Source organism: Narcine bancroftii, chromosome 5 (assembly GCF_036971445.1).
Source record: "Narcine bancroftii isolate sNarBan1 chromosome 5, sNarBan1.hap1, whole genome shotgun sequence".
Lineage (NCBI taxonomy): Eukaryota > Metazoa > Chordata > Chondrichthyes > Torpediniformes > Narcinidae > Narcine > Narcine bancroftii.
Window position 1 is genome coordinate 72,239,966 of NC_091473.1, and position 19,750 is coordinate 72,259,715.

The 19,750-nt window shown below is 42.1% G+C and overlaps 1 long non-coding RNA gene across 2 annotated transcripts in view; it reads right to left on the reverse strand.

Annotated features, from left to right (window-relative positions):
• The window catches only part of LOC138762720 (uncharacterized), a 76,232-nt gene that overhangs the window by 22,627 nt on the left and 33,855 nt on the right, over positions 1–19,750 (reverse strand). Inside the window, exon 3 of one of the 2 annotated variants that reach the window (XR_011357079.1) lies at positions 10,192–10,303. This is a non-coding gene — a long non-coding RNA (uncharacterized lncRNA). Of the gene's footprint in view, positions 1–10,191; positions 10,304–18,369; positions 18,597–19,750 lie in introns of those variants that run through there. The other variant, XR_011357078.1, reaches the window with a different exon arrangement.

Sequence of the window (19,750 nt, forward strand, 5' to 3'; positions counted from 1 at the left end):
AGAGTGATAGGGCTGAAATGAGGAAACAGCAGTATAATGATGACAGTGTGCTTCAGAATGATAGGCAGGTGACAATACAAAATAATAGCCGGAGGGATGACAGTCACGATATATTCAAAAACTGGTGTAAATGTATTAAACTTGCATGCAACATTAGAAACAAGGTGGATGATTTTTCTGTATCGCTACATGTTGGAGGGTACGATGCTGTGGCCATTATTGAGACGTGGTTAAAGGATGGATGTCATTGAGAGCTGAACATCCAAGCATACCCAGTATATCAAAAAGATAGGCAGGGAGGTAGAGTGGATGGCTTGACTCTGCTGTTGAGCTGCAATATTACATCACTGGAAAGAAAGGACATGGGATCAGAAGAGGTAGAGTCCTTGTGCGTTGAGATATGGAATGGTAAAGGTAAAAGGACACTATGGGCAGTTATATGTAGGCCCCCAAACATCAGCTGATATGTGGTTTACAAAATACAACTGGAAATAGAAAAGGTGTTACAGAAGACTGTTACAATAGTTATAGGGGATTTTAACATGAAAGTAGATTGGGAAAGTCAGGTCAGAACAGGATCTCAGGAGGGTGAGTTTGTGGAATGCCTATGGGATGGCTTTTTGGAGCAACTTGTTGATAAACCCACCGGGGGATCAATTGTTCTGGATTGAGTGATGTATAACGAACCAAAGCTGATGATGGCACTTAAGGTAAAGGAACCCTTGGGATGCAGTGATCACAATATTATTGAGTTCACTTTGAAATTTGAAAATGAGACGAGAGTCTGATGTCTGAGTATTTTGGTGGAGTAAAGGCCACATGAGAGAGGAACTGGCCAAAGTCGAATGGAAAAACGTACTAATGGGGAAGACAACAGATCAGCAATGGCTGGGGTTTCTGCATGAAATGAGAAAAGTGGAGGACAGGTACATAGCGGGAAAAAAAAAATTTGTGAATGGAAAAAGGAGACAATTGTGGCTGACGAGGGAAGTTAAAGCCAAAGTAAAAGCAAAAAAGAAAGGCATAGAGGCCGGAAAAATAAATGATAAAATAGAGGACTGGGAAACTTATTAAAAACTTGGAGAAAGCAACTAAGGTGATTAGGAAGGAAAATGTGAATTATAAAAGGAGGTTAGCAAGTAATATCAAAAAGGATAATAAAAGCTTTTTAAAATATTTACAGTAAAAGAGTGGCCAAAATAGACATAGGATCAATAGAAAATATTGGAGAAATTGTAATGGAACAAGGAATTGAATGAATATTTTGGATCATTCTTCACTATGGAAGACATTAGGAGCATACCAGCCTCTCGTGGCTTTCTCAGAAGAAAAGTGAGTGTGGTTGAGATCATGAGAGAGAAGTTTCTTTGGAAGCTAAATAGTCTAAGGGTAGATAAGTCTTCCAGACTGGATGGAATACACCCGCAGGCTCTGAAAGAGGTGAATGTAGAGATTGTGGAGGCATTGGTAATATTTTCCAGGAAGCAATGGAGTCTGGCATGGTTCAGATGGACTGGAGGATCGCAAATGTCACTCTGCTGTGAAGAAGGAAGCTGTTGGAGTTGATTGTCAAGGATGAGATTACGGAATACCAGGAAGTGTACGAAAAGATAGGCCCAAGACTGCGTGGTTTCCATAAAGGAAAATCATGTGTGACAAATCCATTGCAATTTTTTTAAAAGAAAGTAGGATAGATGGGGAGATGAAGTGGATGTTGTGTATTTGTACTTTCAAAAGGCCTTCAACGAGGTGCCACATAGCAAGATGAGAGCCCATGGAATTTCAGGTAGGATATGAGCATGGAAGAACATTGGCTACTCAGCAGAAAACAGAGTAGGAATAATAGAATCCTATTCTGGTTGGCTACCAGTTACCAGTGGTGTTCCACAGGGGGTCAGTGTTGGGGCCACTTCTTTTTACATTGTATATGAATGATTTGAATTGTATATTGCTTTGTCTAAATTTGCAGATGATACCAAAATGGGTGGTAGGGTGGGAGGTGCTGAGGATACTGAAAGGCTGCAGGGAGACTTGGATAGATTTGGAGAATGGGCAAAGAGGTGGCAGATGAAATATAATGTTGGAAAGTGTATATTCATGCTCTTTCGGCAGACTATTATTTAGATGGGAAGAAAATTCAAAATTCCTGGTGCAAAGGGACTGGGGAGTCCTCGTGCAGAATACCCTAAGGTTGAGTCAGTGGTGAAGAAGGCAACTGCAATGTTGGCATTCATTTGAGAGGGATGTAATGTTGAGACTCTAAAGTACTGGTGAGACTTCACTTGGAGTACTGGGCACCTTATTTGAAAAAAGACATGCAGGCATTGGAGAGGGTTCAGAGAAGATTTACTAGAATTGTGGTATACCAGATATAAAAAGGTTGGGATGAAAGAAGTTCTCATAGAAGGCCTTTCAAATGCTGAAAAGGCCTGGACAGAGCAGATGTGGCAGAGCAGATGTTTCCTATGGTAGAGGATTCTAGGACAAGAGAGCATAACTTCAGGATGAAAGGGTATCAATTTAAAACAAAAATGGAGAAAGATTTCTTTAGTCAGGGGGTTGAATCTGTGGAACTTGTTGCCACAGGAGACTGTGAAAGCAAGGTTATGGCAGAAATTAACAGGTATTTGATTAGTTAGAACTGTTTCATCTTGTATTTTCATGTGTGAGTGCTTAAGACAACACATGGATGAAGGAAAAGGTTCTTTAAAGTTGTTGAAAACAGCACGATGAGGCCATGAAGCTGCAAACCTCCATTACAGATATTGCATACTGCAGTGCCCTGCTCTGTGTCAGCTCCTGATGGCAGCCAAGTATAATCAGATGGTAAGGCATTGCTAGTTGCATTGCAACCACGATTGCTATCAATACAAGAGCATCAAGGGTTATGAGGAGAAAGCTGGGGACAGGGACTGAGTGGGAGGATGGATCAGTTCATGATTAGAATGGCGGAGCAAACTCGATGGGTCAAAGTACCTGCTTCTGCTCATGTATCTTGTGATCACAGATGTCAATGGGAAATTCTTGATTACCAACTGGCTCCTATTCATCAGTAGTATAACCAGTCCTCTCCCTCACTTTTTCCATGCAGAGGAGATGTAATACCAGCCCTTTTACCTTGTTCGTTTTCAACCAGAATTCAAACTGCCCTTCCAGATGTGGCTATTCCTTTCTGATTCAACTTGGATTTTTTTTTATTTTAGTCACTGAATATAGAGTTGTACAACATGAAAATAAGCCCTTCAGCTCAACTTGTCCATGCCAACCAAGTTGATCATCTGAGCTAATCCATTTGCCTGCAGTTGGCCCAAATCCTTCAAACTTTTCCTGTTCACTTACCTGTCCAAATGTTGTCATTGCACCTGCCTCCACCAGTTCCTCTGGCATCTCATTCCAGCTTGTTTTCAACCTCAAACTACCAAATTGGCACCCAGGCAACTTTTGTCTCCTTCCTATCACAGAATACGCCCTTCCCCCTCTCAGCAACTTAAAATACATTCTCACATTTTCTGTCCACATGAATTCTGGTGAAAGGTTGGCTTTTTTTCCCATGCCATGAAATACTCTGCTGACTTGCAGTACTTCCGGCATTCTCCATCTTTAATGGCTGACCTTCCCATGGGCTGAATTAGGTTTCTGAAATTGTGGGAGGGAAATGCCTTCAAAACAATCATTTTTATAGGTTGCCATCAAGTTGCACAAGGGAATGAAGCAATAAACAAAAGTGCTGGAGAAACTCAGCAGGTCACGAAGCAAACATAGGAAGAAAGCATTTTCAGTATGAACCCTTTATCGGGAATGTGCACAAACAATTAGTCATCTGAATAAAAGGGGGACAGGGGGAAGCAGAGAGAAGGAAGGAAGGGGAGGGTAGCGGAGCACACACCTCTACAGGAAAGGAGTGGATATAGAGTGGAGGGTAGAAGAGAAAGTGATGGGGAGAGGACAGAGGACTAAGAAGGGTACATCTCTATCAGAAGGGGGTAGATAGCTGCAGGAAGCAAGACAGGGTAGGGAAAGGAAAAAACCAGGGGAGGGGTTTAATGGAAATGGGAGGTCAACCATCTGGCTGGAGATTGGTACATAAATTCGGTCTTGGCATCAATAATTCACCAAATGCTGAGTTGTGAAACAATCAGGCTTTAATAGCTAAAGACTGGAATACTATCAAACAACCAATCACCTCCTTGACTGATCAGAGCAAAAGGAAAGGGCAACTTACAAGGGGCTATGGGGAGGATCGGTCTCGGGAGGTGTCTGGCCAATAGCAGCCAATCACTGTGTATCAATGGTTTACCACAAGAATAAAAAGTGATATTCCTCCATTCAGCAGTACATTAAGGCCATGGACAAACATGCCAGTGTAGCAATGGGGCGTGGTATTAAAATGGTTGGATGCTAGGAGGGCCTTGCTGTTGCAGCTGATGAAACTAGGACTGGATTATAATAGGGAAGAAGGTAAACTCATTGTTAGTTCTGATCGCGTTGTTTTCCTGCTGGGTAGGTCAGGTTAAGATTGCCTCTTTCAGACATCCTTCCCCATAATCCACACACCTTCACTCAGGTCAATTTACCGAATTGTTCCCTCATTATGCCACATTTACCTGTTTTACAATATTGCCTTTTATCCTGCAAAAGGGCCTCTTCATCAAGGCCCAACTTTGGAATTACTCACAAAGCATATGTCACATGGCCAATTATTGGCAAGACATCAGAGGTTTCATTTACTTAGTTACTGAGACAAGCATGCCTTGTCAAGTGACATGGGAGTTATCATTCCACTTTTGTATAATTCATTTGGAAGTTGCTTGTCCTGTTTTAAATCATTCACTGAAATGCATCTAGTGCTAACTGTACTGCTATTTAGCTTTTTGGCACAGCAGAAGACTGCAACAGGTTATCCTCAGTTAAAGCCACCCAGCACGTCTTAATGGACAGGGATGATGTGGTCTTGGTGGGTAATCAACTGAAGAGGATTTGAGTGCCATTGAAGTCTGGTAGGTCAGGGAGGGAGCTGGTCTGCTTCTCTCTCTGGCTATACCAGTGATCATATCACTGGAGATGGAGAGACTCTTCTACAAGTGGCTCCAGGCACACATTTAGGTGCTGAGTTTGACAGAAGAAGAGATCAATGTCAAGAGTCAGGCCCAGTGATTTAATACAACGTGACAAAAGATTAAGTGGTCTAAAATTGAATGGATATTAGAAAACTGAGCAGATAAGACTCAAAGCTGACGGATGTTTAAATTTATATGCTCAAGACAGAGCCAGGACCTGTGCAGAGCGAGTCACCAAGTCAGAATGTTTTGCAGGAAGGTGTGTACTGATGCAAATTCTTGCAAAAATGAAGTCACATGCAAATACAGAGGACTCAGGAGAGGACTACAGAAGGTTGATGCCTTGCACATATACAACTGCCAGGAATTGCACGTGGTTTTGAGGTCAAACTCAATCGTGTGGAGGGCTTTGCATGGAGTTTGGAACCCATTCTTAAGAATATAAATGTTGTAGCCAACTGCAGCCTGTGTGCACACCTCGGGGTTTAACTCTCACAACAATGGAAGGCCAATGGCTCAGCAAACTCTGATCTAGATTTATATCCTGTCATATTTAGAATGTGAAAGAATGGGACAGAGTAGATGTGAATAAGATGTTTCCCTTGGTGGGTGAATCCAGGGCAAGAGGGCACAGCCTTAAAATTAAAAGATACCCATTTAAAACAGATGAGAAATTTCTTTAGCAAAAGGGTGCCACATACAACTGTTGAGGCCTGATCATTGGTGGAGTTTGAGGAGGAGATTGGTAGGTATCTAATTAGTCAGGGTATCGAGGGATATGGGGGGGGGAAAGGCTACAATTTGGAACTAGATGTGAAAACAGTTTAGCTTGGAGTGAAGTTGCAGAGCAGAATTAGTGGGCCAAAAGGCTTAGTTCTGTACCTTGATTTGTGATAATGCATGAAAATGTCATCATCATTCACTATGATCACTTTGACTTTCTCCAGTGAGCTTTCCTAATCTCTAGTTTAGCTGGATACCTCATGTTCCCATTGCTTTACTGGGCTCAGAGCCTGCTATTGAGCTATCAATTAAATAGCATGCAGGAAGCACAGTTGGTTACCAAAATGCTGTTAAAGTGCCAGCTATTGGGTCCAGGGTTTGAATCCTGTGCTGTCTGTAAGGGGTTTGTATGTACTCCCTGTGTTTGCATGGGTTTCCTCCTACTATTTGAAACCTACCAGAGGTTGTAGGTTAATTGGGTGGTGTGGGCCAAAATGGCCTGTAACCAGGCTGTATGTCTAAATTTAAATCAGTTCCTGCAATATTGGCTGATGGTGCTCTCCTGCCAAGAAGGTTGGAACTGCAAGGAGAAATGGGACAAGGGTTGGGTTATGCTAAGATAAAGAGCAGGCTTACACCATCTTCAACTTAAACAGGACCAGTTGGATTGTGACCTGGAGCTACAAGGATGGCATCCTCTTTGGTGCTTTCAACCCTCCTGCTGCAGAGATTCAGCAACAACAGTCACAGTAATGGCCATCACTCTCTCTTGAAGGAATTAAAAGTGTTTATATCTGCCCTCATTATCTGCTGCCACATTTAATGATAAACATTTTACATTAGGACAGTTGAGCAATCAATAAGGTTTTCTCCATTGAATAGGTGGTACAACCTGTGATGGGTGCAAGATTTGTATTAGGTGTGGTAACTGTGTAAGCATGAAATAGGACATGGTTACTAGGGCTGATTGATAGCTGTTGTTGGGAGTTGAGTGGTGTGGCCATTGTTGAGGTGTGTCTGACACAAGGGTGGAAGATGGTGGAATATGGAATTTGATGATTCACTCACTGACTAATACTGACATGAAACTTTGGAGTTGTTTGCATTTTTGGATCCTCCTAACTCAGATTAATTGCTTTGGCTATAATTTCCATCTCTGTGTTAGGAAGGCTTCCTTTTTCTCTGCGATCCAAAGTATCTCTTCTATTTCCATTCTCTCTAAAAGGAACAACACAATGACACAGCTAATAGAGCTACTCTCTCACAACTCCAGCAACCTAGATGCAATCCTAATCATTCTTCCTATGACAGTGTGACTTTCCACTGAATGCTTTGCTTTCCTCCCAGATCCCAGAGACATGCGGGATGGTAGATTCATAGGCCACTCTCCTACATTTAGTTTGATAGGTGGAGAATTGTCAGCCCAGACCCAGTAAGCTGAAGTGCCTGTTTCCTTACTCTAAGACTCTAATGTCTGAAAATGTTGGAGCCTATGCATTTCTGAGTTGTATTATTTGTTATTGATTCCCAAATTAGGTTCACTTCTAATAAGAGGGCATCAATCAGATCCATTAAATACCAACTTTGGAGGAGGAGGAGCTTGCTGAAAGTGAGGAGAAGGTAAGCTATTAAAGTCGGGGGCTTACCGGGGCTTGGGCCTACTTGGTTCGGCTGGGAGTCGGAGGAGGAGCTTGGAGAGAGTCAGGCTGTGAATCAGAGGAGGAGGAGCTTGCTGAAAATGACAGGGTTAATTGGTCAAGGGGCCAATAAAAGGAGTGAAAGGGGAGGGAGTGGCCAGCGAGGAGTGGCTCAGTGAGTGAGTGGAGCAGTGGGGCAGTGAAGGAGTGACTCTTCCTGGCTTTGGCTTATCAGGCTTCGGCGAAAGCAGGCAAGAAAAAAAGATAAGCTGAGTTATTTGCCTTCGTATTCAGAGTCATCCCAATAGGGTTAGTGCTCTGTACTGGGTGTCAGATGTGGGAACAATGGGTGACCTCCACCCTCCCAAAGGCCACATCTGCACCAGGTGTACTGAGATGCAGTTACTAAGGGAGCGAATTAGGGATATGGAGTTGCAGGTTGATGACCTGCGGCTTGTAAGGGAGAGTGAGGAGTTAATCGACTCAACTTTCAGGGCGATAAATACTCCAGAACCCGTGTCAGGTAAGTGGGAAACCGTCAGGGGGGGAAAGAAAAAAGGGAGAAAAACGGAGAGCACACCAGTGACTATCCCACTCAGCAACAGTTATGTTGTGTTGGATTCTGTTGAGGGAGATGACCGGTCAGAAGATGGCCACGGGCACCAGGTCAATGGCAATCAGCCTGGCAGAGTGGTGCAAAAGAAAAGGAAAAGGAGAAATGCAGTAGTTATTGGGGACTCCATTGTCAGGGGTACGGTCAGGAGGTTCTGTGAGCCAGATAAGTATTCCCGCATGGTGTGCTGCCTCCCTGGTGCAAAGGTATGAGATATCACAAATCGGGTCCAAAATATTCTGAGAGGAGAGGGAGAGCAGCCTGATATCTTGGTACATGTGGGTACAAACGACATTGACAAGAAAAGTGAGGTGGTAATGAAAAGGGATTACAGTGAGCTGGGACGAAAGCTGAAAGACAGGAATGCTAGGGTGGTGATCTCGGGATTACTACCTGTTCCAAATGCAAGTGATGAAAAGAATGTAAGGATAATGAAAATGAACGTGTGGCTGAGGTGCTGGTGTACAAGGCAAGGATTTTGCTTCTTGGATCATTGGGATCTCTTTTGGGGGAGGCGTGATCTTTACAAGAGGGACAGGTTGCACCTAAATCCAAAAGGTGTCAACATTTTGGCAAATATGTTTGGTACAGCAGTGGGGCAAGGTTTAAACTAATTTGGCAGGGGTATGGGAACCAGAGTGATAGGAAAAAGGGTAGGGAAGATAAAGTAATGGCCAGGAAAAGTAAAATAGGAAAAGTAATGTCGGGAGGAGAAAGTTTAAAAAAAAGTTTTTGGGTTAATGATAGTGTTAAGAAAATTACAAAGAAAAATAGTGGGCAGAAAAATCAGAAGAAAAGGTTACAGAAGTCACTAGATATTAAAAGGACAAAGAGCATAAGGGCACTTTATCTGAATGCCCGCAGTATTAGAAATAAGGTTAGTGAACTTGAGGCGTAAATCGGTACCCATGCCTATTATTTGGTAGCCATCGTGGAAACATGGCTACAAGGTGACCCTAAATGGGAATTAAACTTTCAAGGGTATCAGGTGGTGCAAAGAGATAAACAGGATGGTATGGGAGGTGGAGTTGCACTCTTAATCAAAGATGAGCTCCAGGCAGTAGTGAGGGATGATATAAGATCTAAAGAGCATAATGCTGAGTCCAATTGGGTAGAGATAAAGAATAACAAAGGGAAAAAATTATTGGTGGGTGTTATCTATCGCCCACCATATAACAATCATTTAGTGGCACAGGAAATAAATAGAGAGATAAGTGAGGCATGTAATAATGATACGGCAGTCATCATGGGGGACTTTAACTTCCACATAGATTGGGAAAATCAAGTTGGTCGTGGGAGTCTGGAAGAGGACTTCATAGAAAGCATCCGCGATGGCTTTCTTGAGCAGCATGTTAAGGAACCCACAAGAGAAAATGATCTCCTGGATCTAGTGTTGTGCAATGAGATAGGTAGAGTAAATGATGTAATAGTCAGAGACCATCTGGGAAATAGCGATCATAGTATGATTGAATTTCTCATTCAGATGGAAGGGGAAATAGTTAGATCTAAAACTAATATATTATGCTTAAACAGGGGTGACTACCATAGGATGAAGGAGGAATTGGGCAGAGTGGACTGGGAGCACAAGCTAATTGATGAAACAGTTGAGGAACAGTGGAAGATTTTCAAAGAAATATTTTGTAATGCTCAACAAAAATATATTCCGGTCAGGAAAAAGGGCAGCAAGGGAGGGAAAAATCAACCTTGGTTAACAAAAGAAATAAAGGAGAGTATAAAATTGAAGGCGCAAGTGTACAAAGCTGCAAAGAGCAGTGGGAGACTGGAAGACTGGGAAAACTTTAAGAGACAACAAGGGGTTACAAACCGGGTAATAAGAAATGGGAAAAAGGATTATAAAAGTAAATTGGCACAAAATATAAAAACAGAAAGCAAAAAATTTTTATAAATATATAAAACGGAAGAGGGTGGTCAGAGTTAACATAGGACCCTTGGAGGATGAGAAAGGAAAATGGGTAGCAAAAAATGAGGAAATGGCTGAGGCATTAAACAAATATTTTGTCAGTCTTCACAGTGGAAGACATGTCCAGCATGCCCAAGTGCGGAGTTAAGGATGTGAATGTTGGGGAGGGCCTTGATAAAATAGTTGTTACAAAGGAAGTTGTGATGGAGAAACTAATGGGACTAAAGCCAGACAAATTACCTGGTCCTGATGATATGCATCCAAGGGTTCTGAAGGAAATGGCAGAAGTTATAGTTGATTCATTGGTGGTCATATACCAAAATTCCTTGGATTCTGGGCAGGTCCCGGCAGACTGGAAGACAGCAAATGTCACACCACTTTTTAAAAAGGGATGTAGGCAGAAGACTGGAAATTATCGGGCAATTAGCTTGACGTCTATGGTTGGAAAAATGCTTGAAGCCGTCATTAAAGATGAAATAGTGAAATTTTGGAACGTAAGGGTTCAATCAGGCAGACCCAGCATGGTTTTAGAAATGGAAGATCTTGTTTGACAAACTTGTTAGGATTCTTTGAGGATATAATGGGTGCGGTGGATAGAGGGGAACAGGTTGATGTTGTATATTTGGATTTCCAGAAAGCATTTGATAAGGTGCCGCACAAGAGACTTATCAGTAAGTTACAGGAAAGTGGAGTCCGGGGAAATATATTGGCCTGGATTGAAAATTGGTTGCCTGACAGGAGGCAGAGAGTCGGGATAAATGGGAGTTTTTCAGGTTGGCAGGGAGTGGTAAGTGGGGTGCCGCAGGGGTCAGTGTTAGGCCCACAACTGTTCATCATTTACATTGATGACTTGGAGGAGGGGACAAAATGTGGTGTGGCCAAGTTTGCGGATGACACCAGATTTAGTGGAAGAACAAATTGTAATGAGGATGTGGAGAGTCTGCAGAGGGATATAGTTAAGCTGGATGAGTGGGCAAAGGTCTGGCAGATGGAGTAAAATGTTAGTAAGTGTGAGGTTATCCACTTTGGCAAGAAAAATAAAAGAGCTGAATATTTAAAGGGTGAAAAACTACAGCATGCTGTTGTGCAGAGGCACTTGGAAGTGCTTATGCATGAATCGCAAAAGTTAGGTTGCAGCAGGTTATTAAGAAGGCAAATGGAATGTTGGCCTTCATTGCTAGAGGAATTGAATTCAGGAGTAGGGAGGTAATGTTGCAACTGTATAAGGTACTGGTGAGACCGCACCTGGAGTACTGTGTCCAGTTCTGGTCTCCATATTTGAGGAAGGATATACTGGCTTTGGAGACAGTCCAGAGGAGGTTTACTAGGTTGATCCCTGGGATGAAGGGGTTGACTTATGATGAAAGATTAAATCATCGGGGGCGTGGCAAGATGGCGTAGGGAGCGGACGTGCATTCCCGGTCTCCCCCAGGCAGTTATATAAATACCCATTTTAAGAATATTTCTTTTCTGTTAAAAGTCTTTGTTTTGTTTATCAATTGTTTTTAGTTTAAAATGGCAACAAAGATTAAGGAAAATAGAGTTCAAATACAGAACAAAACTACACTCTCCGACTTTGGAAGAAACTCGGCCTACTTGCCCAGACAGAACCACAGAGTCAAGGCTGGAATTTTCTTAAGAACGGAGCTCGTTAATTGGACTGTCGGATAAGCTGGCCTTGGACACCCCTCTGAAAGATGGTGATGAATATTGATTTGAAATGTTTTATGAAGATAAATTGCAGTAATTGGCATTGGTTGCCCGTGAGTTTTAAAAATCCAGATAACATTAAAGTTTATTAGTGATTTTTTTTGGATGGAATATCGGAAGGATGAATTTATTATCTATAAATACAGAACAAAATTACATTCTTTGACTTTGGAAGAAATTTGACCTATTTGCCCAGACAGAGCCGGAGTTGGTGCTGGAATTTTCTCAAGAACAGAACTTATTAAAGTTGATTTCGGACTCCTTTTTGAAAGATGGCGACGAATGTTGATTTGAAATATTTGAAATATTTTCTGAAGATAAACATATATATGGAACTCCTTGACCTGCAATAAGGTTTATCAGTGATTTTTTTTTGGATGGAATATTGGAAGAGTGAATTTATTATCTGTGAGTATGCATACATTGCAAACAGATTTTAATAGTTTTGAAAAGGTTTTTTTAAAACTAAACAACAAGATCAGTTTAATATTGAGAAAATTGGAAAAAACAGAAACTTTATTATTAAATTTGGAAATTCAGTAGAAAGAAACTATGAACAAGATTGATGATTTATAAAATTAAAGTCAAAGGAGCAATGTCCAAGAAGAGTTAAAAATTTTGAATAAGTTTTTCTTGAAAATAAACAATAATTTCAACTTAACATTGAGAAGATTGACAAAGTGGAAAATTTGGTATTAAATTGGGAAACACAGAAGAAAGAACTTATGAATAACATTGATGCTTTAAAAGATCAAGACCGAAGGAATTATGTTCAAGAAAATTTTAAAAGATTTGAAAAAAACTTTTTTTGAAAGTAAGCTACAAATTCAACTTGAGACTGAGAAGAATGGAAGATTCGGTGTTGAACTGGGATGTTCAGAGGTGTTTTAATTCAGTGGATGAAATTCAGGAAGACTTGAAAAAAAAAATTTAAAAAAAACTTTTATTGATTGTAAACAATGTTTAACTCAGTGTTGGGAGGGTGGAAAGGGTGCAAAATTTAATATCAAGTTTGGATTTTCAAAAAAAAAAGAGTTTATGAATAAGATTGGTTAAATTGATGGACCGGGGTTTTATGGATATAAGAAATGATGATTTTTTGGTTTATACGTGTATTTTGTCTGCCTTGGGGGGGGGGGGGGGGGAGGGAGTGGTACTTCTGCTCCCGAAAGTCATATGCCACTTGTGGTTTATACCACACCCATTTGGGTTTTTGGGAATTAACCACCACAAGGTGGTTTCCTAAGGGGTTAGGGGAGGTGGGGGGGGGGGGTGAAAATTTGAAAATTATTTAGTATCTATTATGTAATATTATACTAAGTCAATTTGAAATGAATGTATGGAGATACTATAAATAAATGTCAAAAAAAGAAAGATTAAATCATCTAGGATTGTATTCGCTTGAGTTCAGAAGAATGAGAGGAGATCTTGTATAAAGATATAGGATTATGAAGGGTATGGATAGGATAGATGTAGGAAGGTTTTTTGAGCTGGCCGGGGAAACTAAAACGAGAGAACACAGTTTCAAGATTCGGGGGAGTAGATTTAGGACAGAGATGAGGAAAAATAGTTTTTCCCAGAGAGTAGTGAATATTTGGAATTCTCTAACCAGGGAAGTGTTTGAGGCTGCCTCATTAAACATATTTAAAATTCGGTTAGATAAATTTTTACATGATAGAGGAATTAGGGGATATGGGGAGAAGGCAGGTAGGTGGAGTTGGGTCATAAATTCGATCAGCCATGATCGTATTGAATGGCGGAGCAGGCTCGATGGGCCATTTTTGGCCTACTCCTGTTCATACTTCCTATGTTCCTATGTAACTGAGTTTTGCACTGAGAATGCTATTTGACTGAGAATATTCAAGTAAGAGAATGGCAGATTTTCATACACTAAAGGGAGTCAGCACAGAAAGATGGCACTGAGAGAAAGAAAATCACCTGTGATCTTACAAAATTGGAGGGGGGTGGGTGTAGAAATAGGGATGAGAGGCTGAATAGCTTATTTCTGATTCTCTTTGTGTCCTGTCAATGAGCTGTGGAGTTTAGAGTCATCACATTTCACACAACAGAAACTGACCTCTCAGCACAACTTGTCCTTGCCGACAAAACTTCCCGCCCAAGCTATTTCCGTTTGCTGCATTTGGGTAGTATTTCCCCCCACCCCCCCCCCACAAACCTTTCCCATCCTTCTACCTATCTAAATGTCTTTTAAACATTACAATCATCTATGCCTCTACCACCTCTGTCAGCTCATTCATGTACACACCATCCTCTGTGTGAAAGGAGTCCCACATGCACCTTTTAATATTTCCCCCTTCTCCGTAAATCCATCATCTCTAGTTTTCAACTCCTCTATCCTGGGAAAATCCTTGAGGATTGACTGCACCAAGGAGTTATATCAAGGAAATGGCAGCACAAAGTTGGCATGCTGCCAATATTGGAAACCAAACATGTGAGGTAATCATACATCAAGATCTCAATGCCTATTTTGGGGAACCGTCCTCTTTATTTCACTTGCACTGCGGGTAACTATCAGCTACTGTTAGATTGTTATGTCAACATTTATCTGACTAAGATACACCTCCCCTCCAGTATAAGCTCAAACAAGGATTGCATGATAATGATTACTGGCCAGCTCTTGGACCAACAGAAGATACTTTATTGCTTTCCCATAATGATTCTTTTTGTGGTACCATGATTCAGTTTATTGAATGAGCAGAAAGCCAACAGATGGGCTGTTCTGGTGCATTAAAGCTTGGCATTACCAACCTGCCTGAGGTGGCACTAATATTATCTTTTTTCTCCCTATTGTAAGTTGAGAGGTGCCTTTGTTTGAAGACAAGGAGCCTGTGTTCATAGTGACATGTGGTCTGCATCTTTAGTTCCTGTTTTTCAATTGGTAAGAGCAGTCTTTTGTGAATCATTTTGAATCTGATCTATCATAGAAATTAGCTGATTGAGATCATGAACTGGATGCAATATTAGAAATATGTGAAGCATTGATGTATCCTGAATGAACAAAAATGCTTGGTAGGGAAGTGAAGAGCTACACATAATTCAACATCATTCATCCAGAATAAACTACTATCATACAAATGTATCACAGTAGATATTAGAATAGAACAATGCAGTTGCACTCCTCAATGCTGTGCTAGTTTATAGTCTTTATCTCAATCAAGCCACCTTGGAATTACCATTTTCCTGTGTAATGAGATGAAAACCCCAGAGGGAGACTCAAAGCTCAACAGCCTCTCCAAGCCCTACTTTTTCTCCAAGATTTACTTTCATCATCTCTCCGTGCCTAACATTCATTTTTCCATGCTTCATCTTGGTCTGTCCATTCTCCCATCTGTCTCTCTATATCCCATCTAAGTCTCTCAATGCTCCATCGAATGTCAAAATATGCACCATTGTATGGTTAAGGACCTCTGAGTAACTCCAGATTCAAAAGTTGCATACAAACTGCCTAACTTTCTCATCTTCCCTTTATACAATCACCACAACTCCTATAGGAAATATCACAGAGATGAGATGTGGTGGACAGAGATATGTTCAAAAGGAGTGATCTTGAAAACTAATGAAGTTTGTTTTGGGTTCCAAGGGAGGTGTGGGGTGACGTTATGTGATTCACACTTAGACTGTCCTGCAGTGGTTAAATATAGTCACACCACTGTTTCAGCAAAAGCATGTAATGTTGCCTTGTAATCAGTCACAGAGTCTCAAGCTGAAAATAGAATTCTTCAGAGTAGAGCCTTTGACCAAAAATTACAAATGGAATCCTTTCAAATTCAGCAACCTTTTTACTGTATCTGAACTGAAAATGGGCTGTCTTTCCAATTTCACAGAGTGCTCAAAATAGCGAGACTGAATCAGTTCGCTTCTGTTTGTATGAAATTCTTGAGACACGCAGGATGATGGAAATGAAAAGGAGTTCCTGTCTTGATGAGTGACAAACTGAGAAGGGAGATGGTGGAAAGCAAAAGAACACATTAAAAGTAGGGTGAACTGATAGGGAACATATCCCTAATATATACATCAATTGTTCACTTTTTTCAACTATTTAACCACCAAGAAAAGAAAATACCACTTCTTTCAAGTGGAACATATGCATGGAAAACCTTGCTTTCTGCAGTCAAACAGGAATTGCATTTAAAAAAACCCACAAAAACAGCTCCATGTCCCTGCAAATTTAAAGTAATCATGGCTTTTACTAGCAAAAACTCATGGTACAATAATGAAAGACAGTAGATGCATATACAGTTATATCCAAGGGGAGTGTCCTTAACAGTAGAGATAATGCACAGCATATGTTAATACAGAAAGACTCGCCAGAGGGGAGACAGGCAGCTTGGCAGACATTCACCACACTGATCGAGTTTGTTGTTGATGAATCTGATGGTGGAGGGAGAGCAGCTGTTCATGCTAGTCTTGTGGCACTTGTACCTCTTGATGATAGTAGCAAGAACAGAATGCGTGGTGTAGATCCTTAATGGTTGCAGCAATGTTTCCTGGAGATATTCTTGATGGTGGGGAGTGTTTTGCCTGTGATGCCCTGGCCTGTGTCCATTACCTTTTGCAGGGTTTTCTTTGGCTTGGCTTCGTGGACGAAGATTTATGGAGGGGTATGTCCACGTCTGCTGCAGGCTCGTTGGTGACTGACAAGTCTGATGCGGGACAGACAGGCACGGTTGCAAGGGAAAATTGGTGGGTTGGGGTTGGGTGTTGGGTTTTTCCTCCTTTGTCTTTTGTCAGTGAGGTGGGCTCTGCATTCCTCTTCAAAGGAGGTTGCTGCCCACCGAATTGTGAGGCGCCAAGATGCACGGTTGGAGGCAATATCAGCCCACTGGCGGTGGTCAATGTGGCAGGCACCAAGAGATTTCTTTAAGCAGTCCTTGTACCTCTTCTTTGGTGCACCTCTGTCTCAGTGGCCAGTGGAGAGCGATGGTCCTCCATTCTGGAGACGTGACCCACCCATCGCAGTTGGGTCTTCAGCAGCATGGATTCGATGCTTGCGGACTCTGCCAGCTCGAATACTTCAACGTTGGTGATGAAGTCACTCCAATGAATGTTGAGGATGGAGCGGAGACAGCGCTGATGAAAGCGTTCTAGGAGCCATAGGTGATGCTGGTAGAGGACCCATGATTCGGAGCCAAACAGGAGTGTGGGTATGACAACGACTCTGTACACGCTGAGTTTTGTGTGTTTCTTCAGGTGGTTGTTTTTCCAGACTCTTTTGTGTAGTCTTCCAAAGGCGCTATTTGCCTTGGCGAGTCTGTTGTCTATCTCGTTGTCGATCCTTGCATCTGATGAAATGGTGCAGCTGAGGTAGGTAAACTGGTTGACCGTTTTGAGTTCTGTGTGCCCAATGGAGATGTGGGGGTGCTGGTAGTCATGGTGGGGAGCTGGCTGATGGAGGACCTCAGTTTTCTTCAGGCTGACTTCCAGGCCAAACATTTTGGCAGTTTCCGCAAAACAGGACGTCATGCGCTGGAGAGCTGGCTCTGAATGGGCAACTAAAGCAGCATCGTCTGCAAAGAGTAGTTCACGGACAAGTTGCTCTTGTGTCTTGGTGTGAGCTTGCAGGCACCTCAGATTGAAGAGACTGCCATCTGTGCGGTACCGGATGTAAACTGTGTCTTCATTGTTGAGGTCTTTCATGGCTTGTTTCAGCATCATGCTGAAGAAGATAGTAAAGAGGGTTGGTGCGAGGACGCAGCCTTGCTTCATTCCGTTGTCAATGGAGAAGGGTTCGGAGAGCTCATTGCTGTGTCTGACCTGACCTTGTTGGTTTTTGTGCAGTTGGGTAACCATGTTGAGGAACTTGGGGGGGCATCCGAGGTGCTCTAGTATTTGTCAAAGCCCTTTCCTGCTCATGGTGTCAAAGGATTTTAAGCAGGGTTTTAAGCTTAGGGATATTGATATCCCCATACTAGATCATGATGCATCTGGCCAGAACACTTTCCACCACACATCTGTGTAAATTTGCCAGGTTTTTTGGTGTCATACCAAACCTCCAGAAACTCCTGAGGAAGTAGAGGAGCTGATGTGCTTTCTTCACAATCCCATTAGTGTGTTGGTTCCTGGAAAACATACTCTTGGATAGTGACTCCCAAGAACTTAAATTTGCTCACCATCTCCAATTCTGATTTTCCCCCAATGATCTCTGGGTCATGCACCTCTGTTTTTCCCTTCCTGAAGTTAACAATTAGTACCTTGGTTTTGGTGACATTGAGTGCAAAGTTGTTGTTAGTGCATCAGCCTTTTCAATTCAGCCGAGTTTTCAATCTCCCTCTTGTATGCTGACTCATCATCTTTCTTAAAGCCTTTCTGCATTCCTGGGCATTTTCATTTCCAAATATTTGAATGTTCCTCACTCTCCTTCTTCTTCTTCTTTGGCTTGGCTTCGCGGACGAAGATTTATGGAGGGGGTAAAAAGTCCACGTCAGCTGCAGGCTCGTTTGTGGCTGACAAGTCCGATGCGGGACAGGCAGACACGATTGCAGCGGTTGCAGGGGAAAATTGGTTGGTTGGGGTTAGGTGTTGGGTTTTTCCTCCTTTGCCTTTTGTCAGTGAGGTGGGCTCTGCGGTCTTCTTCAAAGGAGGTTGCTGCCCGCCAAACTGTGAGGCGCCAAGATGCACGGTTTGAGGCGTTATCAGCCCACTGGCGGTGGTCAATGTGGCAGGCACCAAGAGATTTCTTTAGGCAGTCCTTGTACCTTTTCTTTGGTGCACCTCTGTCACGGTGGCCAGTGGAGAGCTCGCCATATAACACGATCTTAGGAAGGCGATGGTCCTCCATTCTGGAGACATGACCCATCCAGCGCAGCTGGATCTTCAGCAGCGTGGACTCGATGCTGTCGACCTCTGCCATCTCGAGTACTTCGACGTTAGGGATGTTCCTCACTTTACTGTTACCTTAAATCCAGGGAATAGTCCTGTTTTAATAAACAAACAAAAGTTCATGGCAATTGTAACTGAAAATGAAATGCCAACACAATTAAGCTGCAAAAGGCATGAATGGTAATGAGCAAAGGCAGCAAAATAAATGAGCTAAGCAAATGCAGCACCAACAATCCTTTCAAAGCTATGAATCCTGTCCGATTTGATCATGTTTGTGCAGACTGTGAAAGAGATGATGTGAGGAAGACACTCAAAAAGCTATCGAGTTTAGCAATGTTTCACAGTGTCCTTTCTCTGTGCAAAGCCACTTCATCTCTGTGACCTCATTAGAGAAAAGTAAACAGCAGAATCACATCTCATGAAGCCCTTTTCAGGATATTGTATCTCTTCCCATTTTCTTGGAAGAAAACAGAGACACACTAAATAAATAAAGTGCACTGCAACAAAACAATACAATTAGCATTTCTTTGTTCATTAGAAAATGATAGAGCTCTGATTATATCATTGACACTGTGCAAAGATGCAACATTTCACCCTTCGGTAAGTCCTCCTTCTCTTTCAGCACCAACTGAGAAAACCTTTGGTTTCAACACATCCTTATCCACTTGTCACAGACATCATGAGTTCTGTAATTGTGTTGGTACCTCTGCGTTTGTTTGGAAAGCACAAATATGCTGTCTTCTGCTTCACCAAATCCAAAGGTGTTAAAACTATAAGGCCATAAAATGTAGGAGCAGAAGACCAATTAGCCCATCAAGTCTGCTCTGCCATTCCATCGTGAGCTCATTCATTCTCCCACTCAGCTCCAGTCCCCTGTCTTCTGGAGCGGGTCCAGAAGCCAGTCCTTCCCACACTACACACCCAGGACCGGTACCAGTTCCCAAGGTTGCAAAGGAGCCACCTGTTTTGAGACGAAGCACCAGAATTCGTAAACAACCTTTGATATGCTGAACTATTCAGATACCTATTCAATCTCTACCTAAATATATCCAATGATCTGACCTCTATAGCTGCCCCACTTTCTGGCTAAAGAAATACCTCCACATCTGTTTTAAATGGGTGTCCTTCAATCCTGAAGTTGTGCCCCCTTGTCCTTGATTCCCCTACCATGAGAAACAACTTTGTAAAATCAACTCTGTCCAAGCCTTTCAACATTCAAAATGCTCCTATGAGGTCCGCCCTCATTCTT